This window comes from Crocuta crocuta, unplaced genomic scaffold, assembly GCF_008692635.1.
Source record: "Crocuta crocuta isolate KB4526 unplaced genomic scaffold, BGI_CrCroc_1.0 scaffold131, whole genome shotgun sequence".
NCBI lineage: Eukaryota > Metazoa > Chordata > Mammalia > Carnivora > Hyaenidae > Crocuta > Crocuta crocuta.
The window spans coordinates 20,203,134-20,218,365 of NW_027528977.1; the positions used below are offsets into that span (position 1 = coordinate 20,203,134).

General features: G+C 35.0%; 1 protein-coding gene across 1 annotated transcript in view; it reads right to left on the minus strand.

Annotated features, from left to right (window-relative positions):
* Positions 1-15,232, minus strand: part of TENM2 (teneurin transmembrane protein 2) — a 3,267,991-nt gene that overhangs the window by 3,152,099 nt on the left and 100,660 nt on the right. Inside the window, exon 2 of the mRNA XM_077757352.1 lies at positions 8,820-8,858. The gene's annotated coding sequence lies outside the window, so the exon portion shown is untranslated. The remainder of the gene's footprint in view (positions 1-8,819; positions 8,859-15,232) is intronic.

Below are 15,232 nucleotides of genomic sequence, written 5' to 3' on the forward strand. Positions count from 1 at the left end.
GTTCTTCAGGTAACACGACACTGAAAACACATTTACACTTAACAGAGGTGATTAGTTGGTAGAATGTGTTAGAAAAGCTGCAAACCTTATACAACAAATATCAATCCTCTCATTTGGGGGTTGTTTTTCATCACTGACTAAAAATATAGTCTATGCATTAAACCTTCTTTCAAGTTCTAAAATTGTCCCAGGTGAGTTAACAGGGGTGTGTCCCATCCTGTCACTTGTGGTAGACTGATAAAGACCCAGAAACACATGGTCAAATAGTTACTGTCAAACAGCAGTCCCTTAATATAAAAAAAAGGGGGTTTGGATTCAAAATTACATTAAAGAATCATTTATTTAGTTTATTATGTGCCAAAATTGAGGTAGGCACAAATACCCCCCCCACCAAAAAAAAAAGTAATCTAGTCAAGCTCACCATTTATTAAGAAAATTAAACAGCAAACAAAAAAGCAAATACCAATGATACAGTATGATGTGGTAAAACATTCTGAAAAGATAGAAGGGAAAGTGACTATTTTGTAAGGTGAGAAAAGGCAAGTAGTTAACTAAGTTGGAACTTAAAAGAGAAGTTGTTTTCTTTTTGTTGTTTTACTTTTTATCTTTTTTTTCTGAAAAGGAGAAGTAGAGGAAGGCAAAGGGGAACAAGTGTTAAGGTTTGAACCCATTTCATGTTTTAGTAGCATCAAGCTTTCTATGAGATTAGAATTTAGACACACACGCACACACACACATAAAAAGGAGGTGGTAAGTGGTAAGACTGTTCTCCTAGAAATGGTCACTCTATTAGTAAGGGCTCTCTAGAGAAAGAGAACTAATATGATACAAACAGATAGATTAGAAAGATAAGGAAAGGAAAGGAAAGGAAAGGAAAGGAAAGGAAAGGAAAGGAAAGGAAAGGAAAGGAAAGGAAAGGAANGAAGGAAGGAAGGAAGGAAGGAAGGAAGGAAGGAAGGAAAGGAGGGAGGGAGGGAGGGAGGGAAAGAGATTTCCTATAGGAATTGATTCACACAGTTACAGAGATCTAAAGGTCCCATAATCTTCCCTCTCCAAACTGGTATAATCAATCCAAGTCCAAAGGCCCTTGTACCAGTGGCTCTGATGTTTGAGGACAGGAGATGATGAATATTCCAGCTCAAGAGAGAGAGTGAATTTGTGCTTCTTTTGCCTTGTTGTTTCATTCAGGCCCTCAACAGATTAGATGAGATCCACTCATGTTGGTGAGAGCAGACTTCTTTATTCAGTCTACTGAATTGAATTCTAATATCTTCCAGAAATAACCTCACTGGCCACCCAGAAATAATGTTTTACCAGCTATCAGCATTCCATAGCCCAGTTAACACATAAAATCAACCAACATAGCTTCCATTAGCCCCTAGACTTTTCACAAATCTATAGCTGTCTTGTCATTTAAGTTCTAGATACTGTAATTCCATTGAGATCTTCCCGGTGCTCTAATCTAAAGCAAAATTGCACCTTCTCTCCAGTCTATCACATCATCTTGTTCTACTTTCTTTTATTTTCACCCTATCTTTCTTTCACCATAAAACTTATGTTGTCCTGATGTTTTTTATTACTTACATATTTATTTATTCTGTTTATCTTTCCACTAAAAATATAAATTCCACAAAAGCAGGGTCCATGTCTTTGTACTCACTGGAATATTCTAAGGGAGTAAGTTAGAAATGCATGTTATATGTGCATGAAAGCAACAGATGAGCACACAAAATTTCAAAGATCATTTAGGAGAGTGATTATTTTAAAAATAAGCAAGCATATAATCCTAAATCAGTACCAAAAGCTTAAAGAATTAAGGAAATAATGATTTTCCAAATATCACAGTCTCATTCAGGAGGGGTTAATTTTCTATTATGTATACATATATGATATTTAATATTACCATTAAATACAAATATATGTAATACAAATATTACATATGATATTTAATAATACTAATGCACTTCTTTTCAGAATTTAAAAAGATACAATTTGAGGAAAATAAAAGTTATTATAGTAAAAGCAAAAATGATTTCATGCTGAAAGCTTACATTCCAAATCTTCTTTTCAAGTTTCAAAAAAATTGGTTACTTATTAATTTCTTAAGGGATTGAAGAGCTCTTCTCTTACCAACCCCAATACCCACTAATAAACATCATATAGTTATCTTTATTAGACTACCAGAAAAAAACAGCTGTTTCATTACTATCTGCCTTAGAATTCTGTAATTGTCTTTCAAGACTCATTTTTTTTTAATGTTTTGTTTATTTCTAGGAGAGAGAGAGAGAGACAGTGTGAACAGGGGAGGGTCAGAGAGAGAGGGAGTCACAGACTCTGAAACAGGCTCCAGGCTCTGAGCTGGCAGTCAGCACAGAGTCCGACGCGGGGCTCGAACCCACGAACCGCGAGATCATGACCTAAGCAAAAGTCGGACGCTTAACCGACTAAGCCACCCAGGCACCCCTCAAGACTCATTTTGAAGAGAGATTGGTACCCCAGTATCTGAAGTTTTCAAAACATGTGTGCAAGTTCTCTGATACTCCTATCAGGAGACAAAGTCTATGCTCCCTCCTTCCCTTAAATCTGGGTGGGTTTGTAATTTGCTTGCAACTAATATGAGGGACAGCAGTGACACTGTATGATTTCTGTGGCTAAGTCAATAGAAACCAATTCAGTTTCTGTCTTATTTACTATAACACTCATTTGCAGAATTCTGAAATGACAATGTAGGGATCTAACCGTTCTGAAGAAGCTATGCTATGAGGAAGCCCAAGACACATGAAAACACCACATGTAGATGCACCATTTGAGAATCCAGGTTAAGGTCCAAGTTAATACCTAAAATAAACTGCCCGATTTGTGAATCAAGACAACTCCAGGTAAGACAATACACTCACCCCTAAGTATTAAGTCTTTCTAGCTCAGGCCCCAGTCATCACTAAACAGTGAAAATCTATGTCTGCTATAACTTCCCTGACTTGTTTTAGTTGTTTTTTAATGTTTATTTTTGAGAGAGCCAGAGCATAAGCAAGACAGGGGCAAAGGGAGAGGGACACACAGAATAGGAAGCAGGCTCCAGGCTCTGAACTGTCAGCACAGAGCCCGATGTGGGACTCAAATCCATGAACCACAGTATCATGACCTGAGTCAAAGCTGAATGCTTAACTGACTGAGCCACCCAGGTGCCCCAGATTTCTCTAACTTTTTAATTCACAGAATCAGTGAGACTAACCAAACTGTTGTTTTAAGCCACTACATATCAGAATAATTGTTATGCAGTAACAGTAATCACTATGCAAAGACAAAGTTTTAGCAGCATGAACAAGAGATTCACTTAAGTATGGAGTAAAAAACAGGTAATCCCTCAGGAAAAATCTCCATCACACGAGCTTATTCTCAAATAAGCAGTTAGTTGCTGTTAAAGAGGATTCCACTTAGCAGGGAAGAACCCTGATGTTTGGAAATTCTGAAAAAAAATATTTACCATACTGGGGAGTATCGTGCTCTGTTGAGTCAAGAACTCTATAGAAACTTTATGTGCTTAAGGACTTTAAAACTGGGTCTGTCTTTTCTACTTACCTTAAACTGGTAATTGTGAACTGGTATTTCTGTCACATGTGTAATGTTTTATTCTGAGTATTTTTGCCTTTAAAATATGCCTTGCAAGCATGGGTAATGGCTGTGTAAAACAACTAAGCAAGAAAACAAGTGACAAGATATGCTCTTTCTCATCAGAACTATTTCAACCTAGAGAGAACGTTTTTCTGAAAATTTGTATGGCTGCTTGATTTACTTAGACCAATGTCTGTCTGCAAAGGCATTTGGATGAGATTAAAAATATCAATGTAATGTCCAGTTAGAATCACTTCATTTATGAAAGTTAACACTTATTTTTGCCCAATGGTGGTCCCTAAAAAAGATAGCTAAGTTTTAGTGCAAGCTGTACATGGTCATGAGGAATGAAAAATTATCCATTTAACTTAGACAGTTTAGCTAGGTATTCTAGGTGACATGTCTCCCAACAAATTAGAATGTTATTTTTCCTAAAAGCATACAAAAATCACCAGATTTCAAAGATTATTGTGGGTTAGTACATTATTCCCAAACATTAGTAGACACTGATTGTAATATAACCTTAATATTATTTTGTCTGAAATAAATTCTACTTGGATTTTGTCATGTAAATTGGACAATATGCCATCTTTCATGAACATTTAATTCACTTAAATGACTAGATTGTAAATTCTCTGCAATATGCTTATGGGACACTGGCAATTCTACAGAACAGTGTTGACCAAAAGAAATAAAATGTGACCACAAAAAAGAGCTGCACATAGAATTTTACATTTGCTAGTAACCACATTTTAAAAAGTAAAAAGAAACTGGTGAAATTAATTATATTATACATATATACATATACATATGTGTGTATATACATAAGTAAGCCTAATATGTCCAAAATATTATTTCAACCTGTTTTATATATATACATATATATATATTCTTTTTTTGCTGTTTTAAGTCTTTGAAGTAGATTATTTTACAGCACATCTTGGTGTGAGATAGAAGCCTTGATTCAAGTGTTCAAAAGTCACATGTGACTAGTGTCGACTAGTTGGACAGCTATAGAATCTTACCCACAGTGTAGCAAATCTCAGGTTTTGTGCATGTTTATCTACTTCATTTTTCTCCTTTATGGCAAGGCTCTAATTATTTCAAGAACCTCAAATAAAAGTAAATATATTTGATTGGATCCTTTTATGGAAATTATTATTTAAAATAAATCTTTATTTCTTCCCATTAGCTCTAATTCCAAACACTTATATGCTACCCTAATTCAATATGCATATTTAATTGGTTTTCTAAAACTGGTGAGAAAAAGATTAAATGTAGTAAGTGAATATTTCTTTTGGCTGAATTATCGGCTGTGCAGAGAAACCTTCTCTGACCACCTTCTTTGGTGTTCCTACCCTCCATCCCACGAGGCACTCCATCATGTAATTCTGCCTAATTTTTTCATGTTTCACATAACTGTTGACTATTTAAGAATGCTATTTAAATCAGTTTGTTCATTGTTCATCTCTGCTACTATATTATAACATAGGTTCTGTGAGAGCAGGCACATTTTTTTCCAATTATGCTCATTGCTTAGAAGAGTGCATAGCACACTGGAGGTGTCCAATAAATACTTCTTCACTAAATTAATAAATGTACGCATTGCATTTTAAAAACATAGATGAATCAGCTAAAATACTGTTTAGAAAGCCTCGCCTGAGAGTCACTGGCTTCTTAAGATATTTCTAGGAATTATTAAAATCTTCCTAGGAAGTAGTGCAATTTTTATGGTGCAATTCACATGGTGGAATGTCTCTTTTAAAAGCAAGAAATTCAGAGTTGGAAAACATCACATTTCTGGTTCTAGGATAAGAGAAGCTTATCCTTTCCCCCAAAATATCATCTATAGTCTAGTTAATACAATGCTATTAATCCAACATACAAACATGTTTCTTTCTTGTTATTGAAAAAGCCTCTCAAATTTAATTAAAGTCAATAAAGAAATTAAAAGCTTAATGAGAGCAAGAATCCTCTGAGTGTGTTCATGCTGTTATCAGCCTGTGATGCTGTAAAAGATAGGATTATGATTTCATTACCAGACAACCAAAAGAAGAGGAAGGATAACAAGGAGACCCGTGAAAGACCTCCTGGTGAGAGAAATCTTGGAGTGAAAAATTGTGCTTAATCAAGTCAAGGGAGAAATTAAATACAAAAGAGATAGCCTCTAAACATAACCACCTATTGCTTAAAGCAAAATAATTTGGAAAAATAAGGAAAAATAATTTGAGATTGATCTAAACAAGATTCCTATTCAATGTAAAATTTTGTGGGAAACTCTGGGATAATGACCACCATCTCTTCCCAAATAATCTCAAGAAATAACAATTGCATCTGGATCAGAATATAAGTAATGTTTTTTTATTATTATTATTAACTTTAAAATTATTATATAAATAGAAATTTACTACAAAATTGGAAGATTTTGCCCCCAGATTAAGAGAGAACGGACCCTTCATCAGATGTTAAAAGCTTCCACAACTGTGGTGAAGAGAGAGGTGTATGGGTAAAATACTGGACTTTTCCTGCTTCCCACTGCCTTCAGAAGTAGTGCAGAGGGTACTCCAGACACCAAAATATTCTCATCACTTCTCCCTTCTATGAGACCACCACCCCTACACCCTTTGTTCTGGCTTATTTCAGATAATCATAAGAAGCTTCTGATGTCGTTCTCATTTCCCACATTTTCACCCCTTTAGAAAACTCTACACAGCTCCTGCTTATTCCCTATCTCCCAGCTTTCTACAGTTCCTAAAACTTGCTCGCTGTGCTCTGTACAATTCACAGTACATCATCCTGAAAGTCACCACTATCTTCAAATTTGACTCTGAATGTTCCCTTCCTCATCTTGCTCAAAGGAGCCCTGGATCTTCTCTGAGAATAGTGTTTTCCCAATGGATCATTCTATGTTTGGTTTTTTTCCCCCTCTTTCCTCACACAGTTGCACCTGGGACAAATGTCCTCTTTATGGCCCATCTCCAGTTCTAGGTTATTCCCTTTTCCTTCTCTCTGGATTACTCTAGTTTGAATCATGTCATCACATATTACTGCAGACCACTCTTTACAGTCAGCTCCTATCCCTCATGTTAGTCCTCTTCATTTATTGAAGGTTTTAGTTTCTATTTCAATCACTCTCTCAAAGATCTTACAAATCTTAGAGATATCAATTTATAGGAGATGATTCTTCCAACATTCTAATTTCATGTAAATGACAGTAAGATTTCCATATTCACAAATTCAAACATTTACTTTCTGGTCATATACATGTATATTTAGGGAGAGACAGAGAAAGGGCAGGGGAGGGCAGGAGAGGAAACAGAACAAAGAGAGATGAGTGGTTTCTTTTTAAGTTTTTGAATGTGAATCTTACATGATTCCTTAATAACTCCTTAAAACTTAGCAAATATAATATTTTTTTAGTCTCCTAGTCTTGACCTTCAACTATACAAGTTTTCTATGATTGAGCAGTATTTTCCTGTTTGTAGTCATACACACACACACACATATGTACACACATAATCTCTGAATATATACACACATTTTATTATACCTTGGGGTTACTTAGAACAATCTCCTTCCCATATGGTTATCTTGCAAAATATTATTTTTTTTTCTCATAGTTTAAGGTTAGATGAGTAGAGGTAAGCTATCAGGGTAGCATATACATCTCATCAGATTAGTAATATTATTAGATTATTAGATTAGTAATAAATGCTATAAAAAACACCCTGACACTTTGGTGTGCCATGATGCAGCAAATTACAAAGGTATCCTTAATTTTTAAGGAAAATACTATAGTTCCAATCCTTTACAAGTTGATCTATGAATGTAAACCTGACACTCATTTCAATATATACAGGTAGCAAATAAACCAAAGGTTTATTTCAAACTGCAAAAATTTCAAAGGAAGAGAATATGATGAGGAAACCATAATTTTCTTAGATAAACTAAGCAAGATTATTAATGTCAGAGATGTATCAGCCTTAACCATAACAACAATAATAATATTAAGGATGCTTACATAGATCAATAAAAAGCTTACATATATCAAAAAATAACTTATGCTATATCTCCTTCTTGCCTTAATTTACCTAATTCTTGGTTCCCATCTACTCAGGGATATCACTCTCTTTCAATATCAGCTTTACTGCCATCAACCTCCCCTCTGGCAACCATCAGTTTGTTCTCTGTATTTAAGAAACTTTGTTAGTTGTTTTGTTCATTTATTCATTTGTTCAGTTTGTTCATTTGTTTTGTCTTTTAGATTCCACATTTAATGAAATTATATGGTATTTGTCTTTCTCTGACTTATTTTACCTAGTATAGTACCCTCTAGATCCACCAATGTTTCTATTATTTACAAGACAAATATTAATTCAAATGGTTAATGAGCACCTAAATAATTAAAACTAGGTTATATTCCACTTCCAAAATCTTATTCATTTGGCTAGACATGTGTCAAATATTCATGACTAGGTTCAAACTAGGGAATCAGTTATCCAGGATCACATTCAAATACCCCAGGATCAGTGATCAGTGAGGTGTTCTGAAATGGAATTGTGTTTCAACATTGTTTCTGGACTTTGTGTAAGTTTTCTGTTGATTTTCTTCTTTAAATAATTTTGATATTTTGAATTTCAGACTACTCTGTAAGAGTTTGATAACTGAAATTTCTAAATGACACTTCAAGTTCCAGTACCTTCTTAATAGTAACAACCTAGAGTAAATAATTTTCCTGTTCTGAGACTGTTTCCTTAACTATAAAATGGAGCTAATGCCTACCTCTCAGGTTTACTATGAGGATAAATGGAAATGTTTCTTTGGAGCAGTCTGTCTCAGTGACTGGTACATAATAGGTGATCATTATATTGATCAATAATCCATCCATTCAATATAAATCTAGTATACATCAGACAACTGTCAATAAGTAAGCATTCTACTCCCCTAGAAGTACCTTTTAGTGAGAAAGACAGTCAACAAAAGTATAAACACATAACAATCAGGTGGTGATATGTACTATAAAAACAGGGTATGTTTCATAAAAATCAATCAATCAGGTTAATGGGAAAAAAGAATATAAAGAGAAGCAATCTCCATTTTCTCAGCCCTTTGTATACTGGACATTCTCTCTGAAATCACAGATAATGTCATGCAATAAACATGTTATGATAATTTTTATAAAATTTGGGTTGATTGTATTTTCTTACCATAAGAAGTTCCTCATAAGATCCCAAAAGATGATTTCCCTGTTGGGGGAAAAAAAAAAAAACATGAAAATTAGAAATAATGAATATCACATCACATATGACATAGGTTTATTTTTTATTTTCAAATTCAGATTTCTCTTTTTCCTTGAACTTAACCACATTTATTAAAATAAGACTCCCATCACTATTTGAACAGTCAAAACACTTTTACATTTATTGTAACACTATTGGTCTATTAGCAAGTAAAAAGCACACTAACCATACAGAGTGAAAATACTCAAGAGATTTCCACTTCTAATTCTAATGTTAATCATTTAACTTTTATTGGACTTAGTTTCCTCATTTTGTAAAATCATGGAATTTATTCCAATTGAATTAGAGCATATCTAAAAATTTGGATTCTGTTAAAAGATAAGTCAAAGTACTTTTAACAGGTTTAAAGAAAAGTTTTACACATATTAGAAATACCAATTATATCACATACACACAAAGTATCAAGATGTATTGCATGTGTCTCATGTTTAAACTGGATTAATGTTATTGAGTAATTTGCAATCATTTAATTTCAACTGAGAGAAGAACACATTTTCCTTAAACTTTAGTGTTCTGAACACTGAAAGCCTGAGATGAAAAAGAAAAAAGAAAACTCTAATTTGTCGCAGAGTGACTTAAGTGGTTTTAAAAGAATCTTTCACTCATGGAAAATATTTGTCTATCCATTACTTTTTTTCAGTCCCTACCATGTTTCTTCCAATACCACTTTAATTTAAATTTTGACTACCAACTTAGAATTGAGCAAAAGAAATAGATTTCCAAAATCAGTGGGCTGCTGTGAATCACTTTCAATAAGAGAAGAAAAACAAATGAATTACAGCTAGCATTAGGCTCTGGAATTGAAATTACAAGCACTCTGAGGAGTAATTATAGTATGTGGTCCAAGGATCCTGCTGCTCAGGTCCATTAACATTGCAGACCCTGCTGAATTATGAAAATATTCCTAAGATCTTACATTTTTACAAAAAGACGCTGAAACCAAATCCCCAAAATACTCCCTTGATAGATACAAGGTTACAAAAACTCAATATGTATACTGTAGTCTTAAGAAAACTTTTAGACATACAGATATATTCCACATGTTAAAAGCAGTGAAGTGTCTGGTATTAAAATGAAAGTGCAGAGCAGCTAAAAACTCCATTAAATAGACCTGATTTTAAATTCAATCACCAACAGAAAATGAGTCTGGTACTCCCACAGTAATAAAGCCCAGAGTTCTTTCTCTGCAGCTCAAGAATGCAGACCTGGGGCAGGTGAAAGTTACAGAAAGGTTGATTTCATCTTACTATAAGAAGAAAAAAAATGCATCATAAGATAGAGCGTTCTCAGTGACTAAAAACATTTAAACAGAGAATAGGTTCATGTTAGACCATTCTTCAAAGGTGTCTGATTAGAGGGCCCCAACATTTCTTTCCCACATTTTGGCTATATATTTCTGTGCTTCTATAACCTTTGTAGTGGGCCTATAAAAAAAGTGAGCTACAAAACAAATCTGTGTTAATATCTATTAAATATCAAGTCCATATTAAGCATTTCTTTAAAAATATGCCATGCTGTTCACCAATGTATCACAATCAGGAGGAGCACTTCACATTTGGAGTTTCCTAGGACTCAAACACTCTTTCCCATCCTCTTTCCCAGTAATCTAACCTATCATATAGGTTCTAGGTATGTACTACCTTTTCCAGAAACCAGATTCTGCCCCTCCCCACTGTTGAGACAGATAGTATTTTACCTATTTCCTTTACAAGTCCCATAGGCTCCCATAGGCAGTAGTTGTGATTATAATTAAAATGTACCCAAAAAATTAGTTCTGTAGAAACACCAGTTCCAGAATGTTTATGCAATTTAAAAAGAAGATTATTTTTTAGATAACTTTGGAAAATGCTGTATGATTCAAAAGTTAAGAAAACTCAATTACCAAAGAACACCACATAGCCATGAAAGTGTTCTATATTCTGTGAATTATTATTAAGAAGGTAAGTGGATATAGAAATTCTTAAAATTATTTTCCTTCAGACTCATTTTTTTTTTCATGGAGAAGCTGATAAGACTAAGGTTTCTTCACATTTATTTTAGAGAACACTGCATTATTTTATTCACCATTTTCTTGATTGCACCTGGCACAAAGTAGACAGGTAGAAAAAACTAATTGTATCAGTTACTAAAGTGTAAACTAACTGGCTTTCAGAGTTCTTGATAAATGCCACCCTACCTACCCCGATTTTTTTTTTAAAGAGACTTGGTGATCATCATCTTTGTTCTGATTGCAGGAATCGCCTGTCTGATATACTTGGTTACTTACCTTCTAGGAGAGTAACTCAAGGCTGAAGATATATCTACATGAGCATATGCTTAATTTTTAGGTAGCAATTGTTTAAAATTTTCCTTTTCATTGGGGCCCCTGGGTGGCTCAGTTGGTTAAGCTTCTGACTTCAGCTCAGGTTATGATCTTGTTGTTCCTCAGTTTGAACCCCATATCCAGCTCCTCATGGACAGCGTGGGACCTGCTTAAGATTCTCTCTCCCTTTCTCTCTGCCCCCCCCCCCCCCCCCCCCCAGNCCTTTTTATTGAATTTACACCTGAGTACCTCTAACTTTAGTACCTTGATTCGAGCTCTTCCTCTTCAAAGGTCTAAAAGAAGTTTATACTTTCTTCTACATAACACTTCATAAGCACTTCTTTTAGGTTTCTACTCTCTGAAGTAAACATGTTAGCTCCCTCATTCTGATAGCAGTGTGGCGTTCAGATTTCTAAGTCCACAGCAATCTTGCTATAAAATTTTAGGTTGTTAATTCTGTGATATTCTTCTAAAGCATACTTTAGGTCGAAGTAAGAATCTTAATATTTTGGAAAGATGCCACAGCCTAAGCCTGTGTTCTCTATTCCATTCATACTGCTTCTGTTGCCCAGAATGTTTTTCTTTCTTTCCTTCACCTCTGCAAACAGCATTTACGTTTTGAGATCAGGTTCAGCCCCATGGCATGTTCAAGTACTTTAGCTGCCATTTTTTCCTCTCCTGCTCTCAGACAAATCATTCAGGACTCATAGTCTATTATCACAGTTCACTCTCCCAATTGTCTTTATTATTTGCTGATATTCCATGTGCATTTTTCTTCATTAACCAAGAAGTTATAAAAGTATGAGAGCAAGCACTTTACTTTTATTTCTCCAGAGCACTTTATAGTGTTTATACACATAAAACCTATTGATTAAACAGTTGCCTGAAAATGTTGATACACATTTATACACAGATTCCTATGGCTATCAACCTTATGAACGTCCTTGCTCCTTAATATTAAGAGGGCAGGGGCACCTGGGTGGCTCAGTTGGTTAAGCAGCCAACTTCAAGTCAGGTCATGATCTCACTGTTCCTGGGTTCCAGCCCCGCGTCTGGCTCTGTGCTGACAGCCAGCTGAGAGCCTGAAGCCTATTTCCGATTCTGTGTCTCTCTCTCCCTTTGAACCTCCCCTGCTCATGCTGTCTCTCTCTCTCTCTCTCTAAAAAATAAATAAATTAAAAAAATAAAATTTCAAAAAAAATATTGAGAGGGCTAAGGTAAAGATCACTGGGATAGATATAGTGAGTGAGTGAGCAGTTTGCTTTCTGACTTTCCAAACTTTTCTCGTTACAGGGAGGGAAAGGTGGTGTGCTGAAAATGACATTTCCAGATTCTCTTGCCTGGTTTCCTCATAGGTCTACAAATGGGAGACACTGATAGGAATTTAGAAAGCAAAAGTGAGACTTTTGTTCTTCTGGTTTCAACTCTCAAAGTAGCAGAAAGGCAACTCCCAAGAAGGTGTGGACTCCAGCATAGGCAGGTGCTAATAGCAGCAGTTGAAGTAGCTCCATTTCAGAAGCAGTGCCTCAGCTTAGCTGTGAGCGCTCTCCAGGACAGAGGCAGAGGCAGCTCCCTGATTCCATGTAATACCCACTCATCCCCTTCCCTGCCCATCTGTCACTTTTGAAAACATTTCTCTGCATTTAAAACCTCTCTTTGAGGGTTCACAAATGGCCATTAAACCTATGAAAATCCATCAGAGAAATACAAATTAAAGCCATAATGAAATACCTTTAAATGATCACCCAAGCCATTTAGAAAAACATAGAAATAGGGGCTCCTGACTGGCTCAGTTGATAAAGTGTGAGACTCTTCATCTTAGGAATGTGAGTTTGAGCGCCACATTGAGTGGGGAGATTACTTAAAAAATAAAGTAAATTTTGAAAAAAGTAATAAAAAAAGAAAATACAGAAAGAGAGAAAATACCAAATATTTATGAGGATGTACAACAACCCGAATTCTCCAACATAGCTTCTGGAAGTATAAACTTGGTACAACTTCTTTGGGAGCCTGGCTGGTTGTTTCTACTAAAAGTTAACTTATGTCACTTCTATAGTCCAGGAACTCAATTGCTAGGGATATGTTTATCATAAATGTGTGCAAATGTTTACCAAAAGACATGTAACAACACATTCACTGCATACTATTTGTGGTAGCTGAAATCTGGATATTATTCAAATCTTCATTAACACTAGAAGGATAAATTAGAGTATATTCACATAATAGGGATACTGTACAGCAATGACAATGGCTATCTAAAACTACATACAACAATATGAATGAATCATACAAACATAATATTGAGCTCAAGTAGTCACAGAAGCACACGTACAGTATTATCTCTTTTATATGAGATTAAAACAGACAAGACTAATATATGCCGTAAGAAGTTAAGATAACATACTATCTTTTGGGAAAGTAGAAGACAGCCTAATGGGGTGCCAGGGATGACCTGTTTCTTTATCTGGCTGCAAATGTCAGGGATATTCACTTGATAAAAATCATTGAGGTATACTTCTACAATATGTGCACTTTTCTGTACATATATTGTACTTTAGTACAAACTTAAAAACAGTTCTTGGTCTACTTTAGACCAGAGAATATCAGTGACTTTGTCATTGCATACTGGAAAAAAATGGAAGCAAGTATTCTAAACATTTCTTTTAGCCATTAAAACAAACAAGGCAGCACTAAGCAAGTTTTCTCAGAACATCTAACTATAAAATAACTGAAAAACCTGCAGTAGTTTCTGTCTTCTTGACATAATGCATATAGATGTAGGTTTATTTGCTTTCTAAGTTAACATATGTAATTCTTATATTCTATTTCAAAATAACTTTAATTATTTCTGTGGAAGAACTAAAAATTCCAGAACATACATGTTAAAAATTTCTGCACCTGAGTGGCTCAGTCAGTTAAGCATCAGACTTTGGAACAGGTAATGATCTTATGGTTGACAAGTTTGAGCTTTGCGTTGGGCTCTGTGCTGACAGCTCAGAGCCTCAAGTCTTCTTCGGATTCTGTGCCTCCCTCTTTCTCTGTCCCTCCCCCACTTGAGCTCTCTCTCTCTCAAAAATCAAAGAACATTAAAAAACAATTCTGCCAAACCCCATGAAGTGTTCCACATCAATAAGAAATAATTCAAGTTTTAAAAGTCTGTAACAAATACCAGTGGCATTTTCACTTATTTTTAAATACCCTACTTTATCTTCTAGATCATATTTAAACATTTTCATTCATAATCATTTTCATAAAATTTCTAGAGTCTTTAGTAAGAATAAAAGTTCCCTGGTTCTAGACAAGGGAAAAGAAGGACAAAGAAAACATTATTAAGTAAAATTCAGAGACTCAGACTATTTAACAGAATTTCTTTTAAAATATACAGAAGAAAAATAAATAAATAAAATAAAATAAAATAAAATATACAGAAGAAGGGGCGCCTGGGTGGCTTAGTCGGTTAAGCGTCCGACTTTCGCTTGGGTCATGATCTCGCGGTTCGTGGGTTCGAGCCCCGCATCGGGCTCTGTGCTGACTGCCAGCTCAGAGCCTGGAGCCTGTTTCAGAGTCTGTGACTCCCTCTCTCTCTGACCCTCCCCCTGCTCATGCTGTCTCTCTCTCTCTCCTAGAAATAAATAAAACATTTAAAAAAAAATAAAATAAAATATACAGAAGCATGTTGCCTAAGTAGTACTACAATTGCTACCATATTTCTTTATGGAACTCTTCATTCATGGGGACAAGAATAAAGAATCAACATTCATACAACTTTACAAAGCAACTATAGCAATGACCCAACAATTTCTTAGGCATTTTAGAAAGTGCTCCAGCAGAATGGAAAGCAACCATTACCATTTGGAGTGACCATACCAAAAAAGGGATCCTATATAAAGCACAGGGTGTGTTGATCCCTGGATAGTAACAGCAACCAAAGACACACAGATCAGGTAAGAATAATGGGATCAAACTTTGTATGGATTTACATTACATATAACTAAAATTTAAAAATGTAATATTTAAT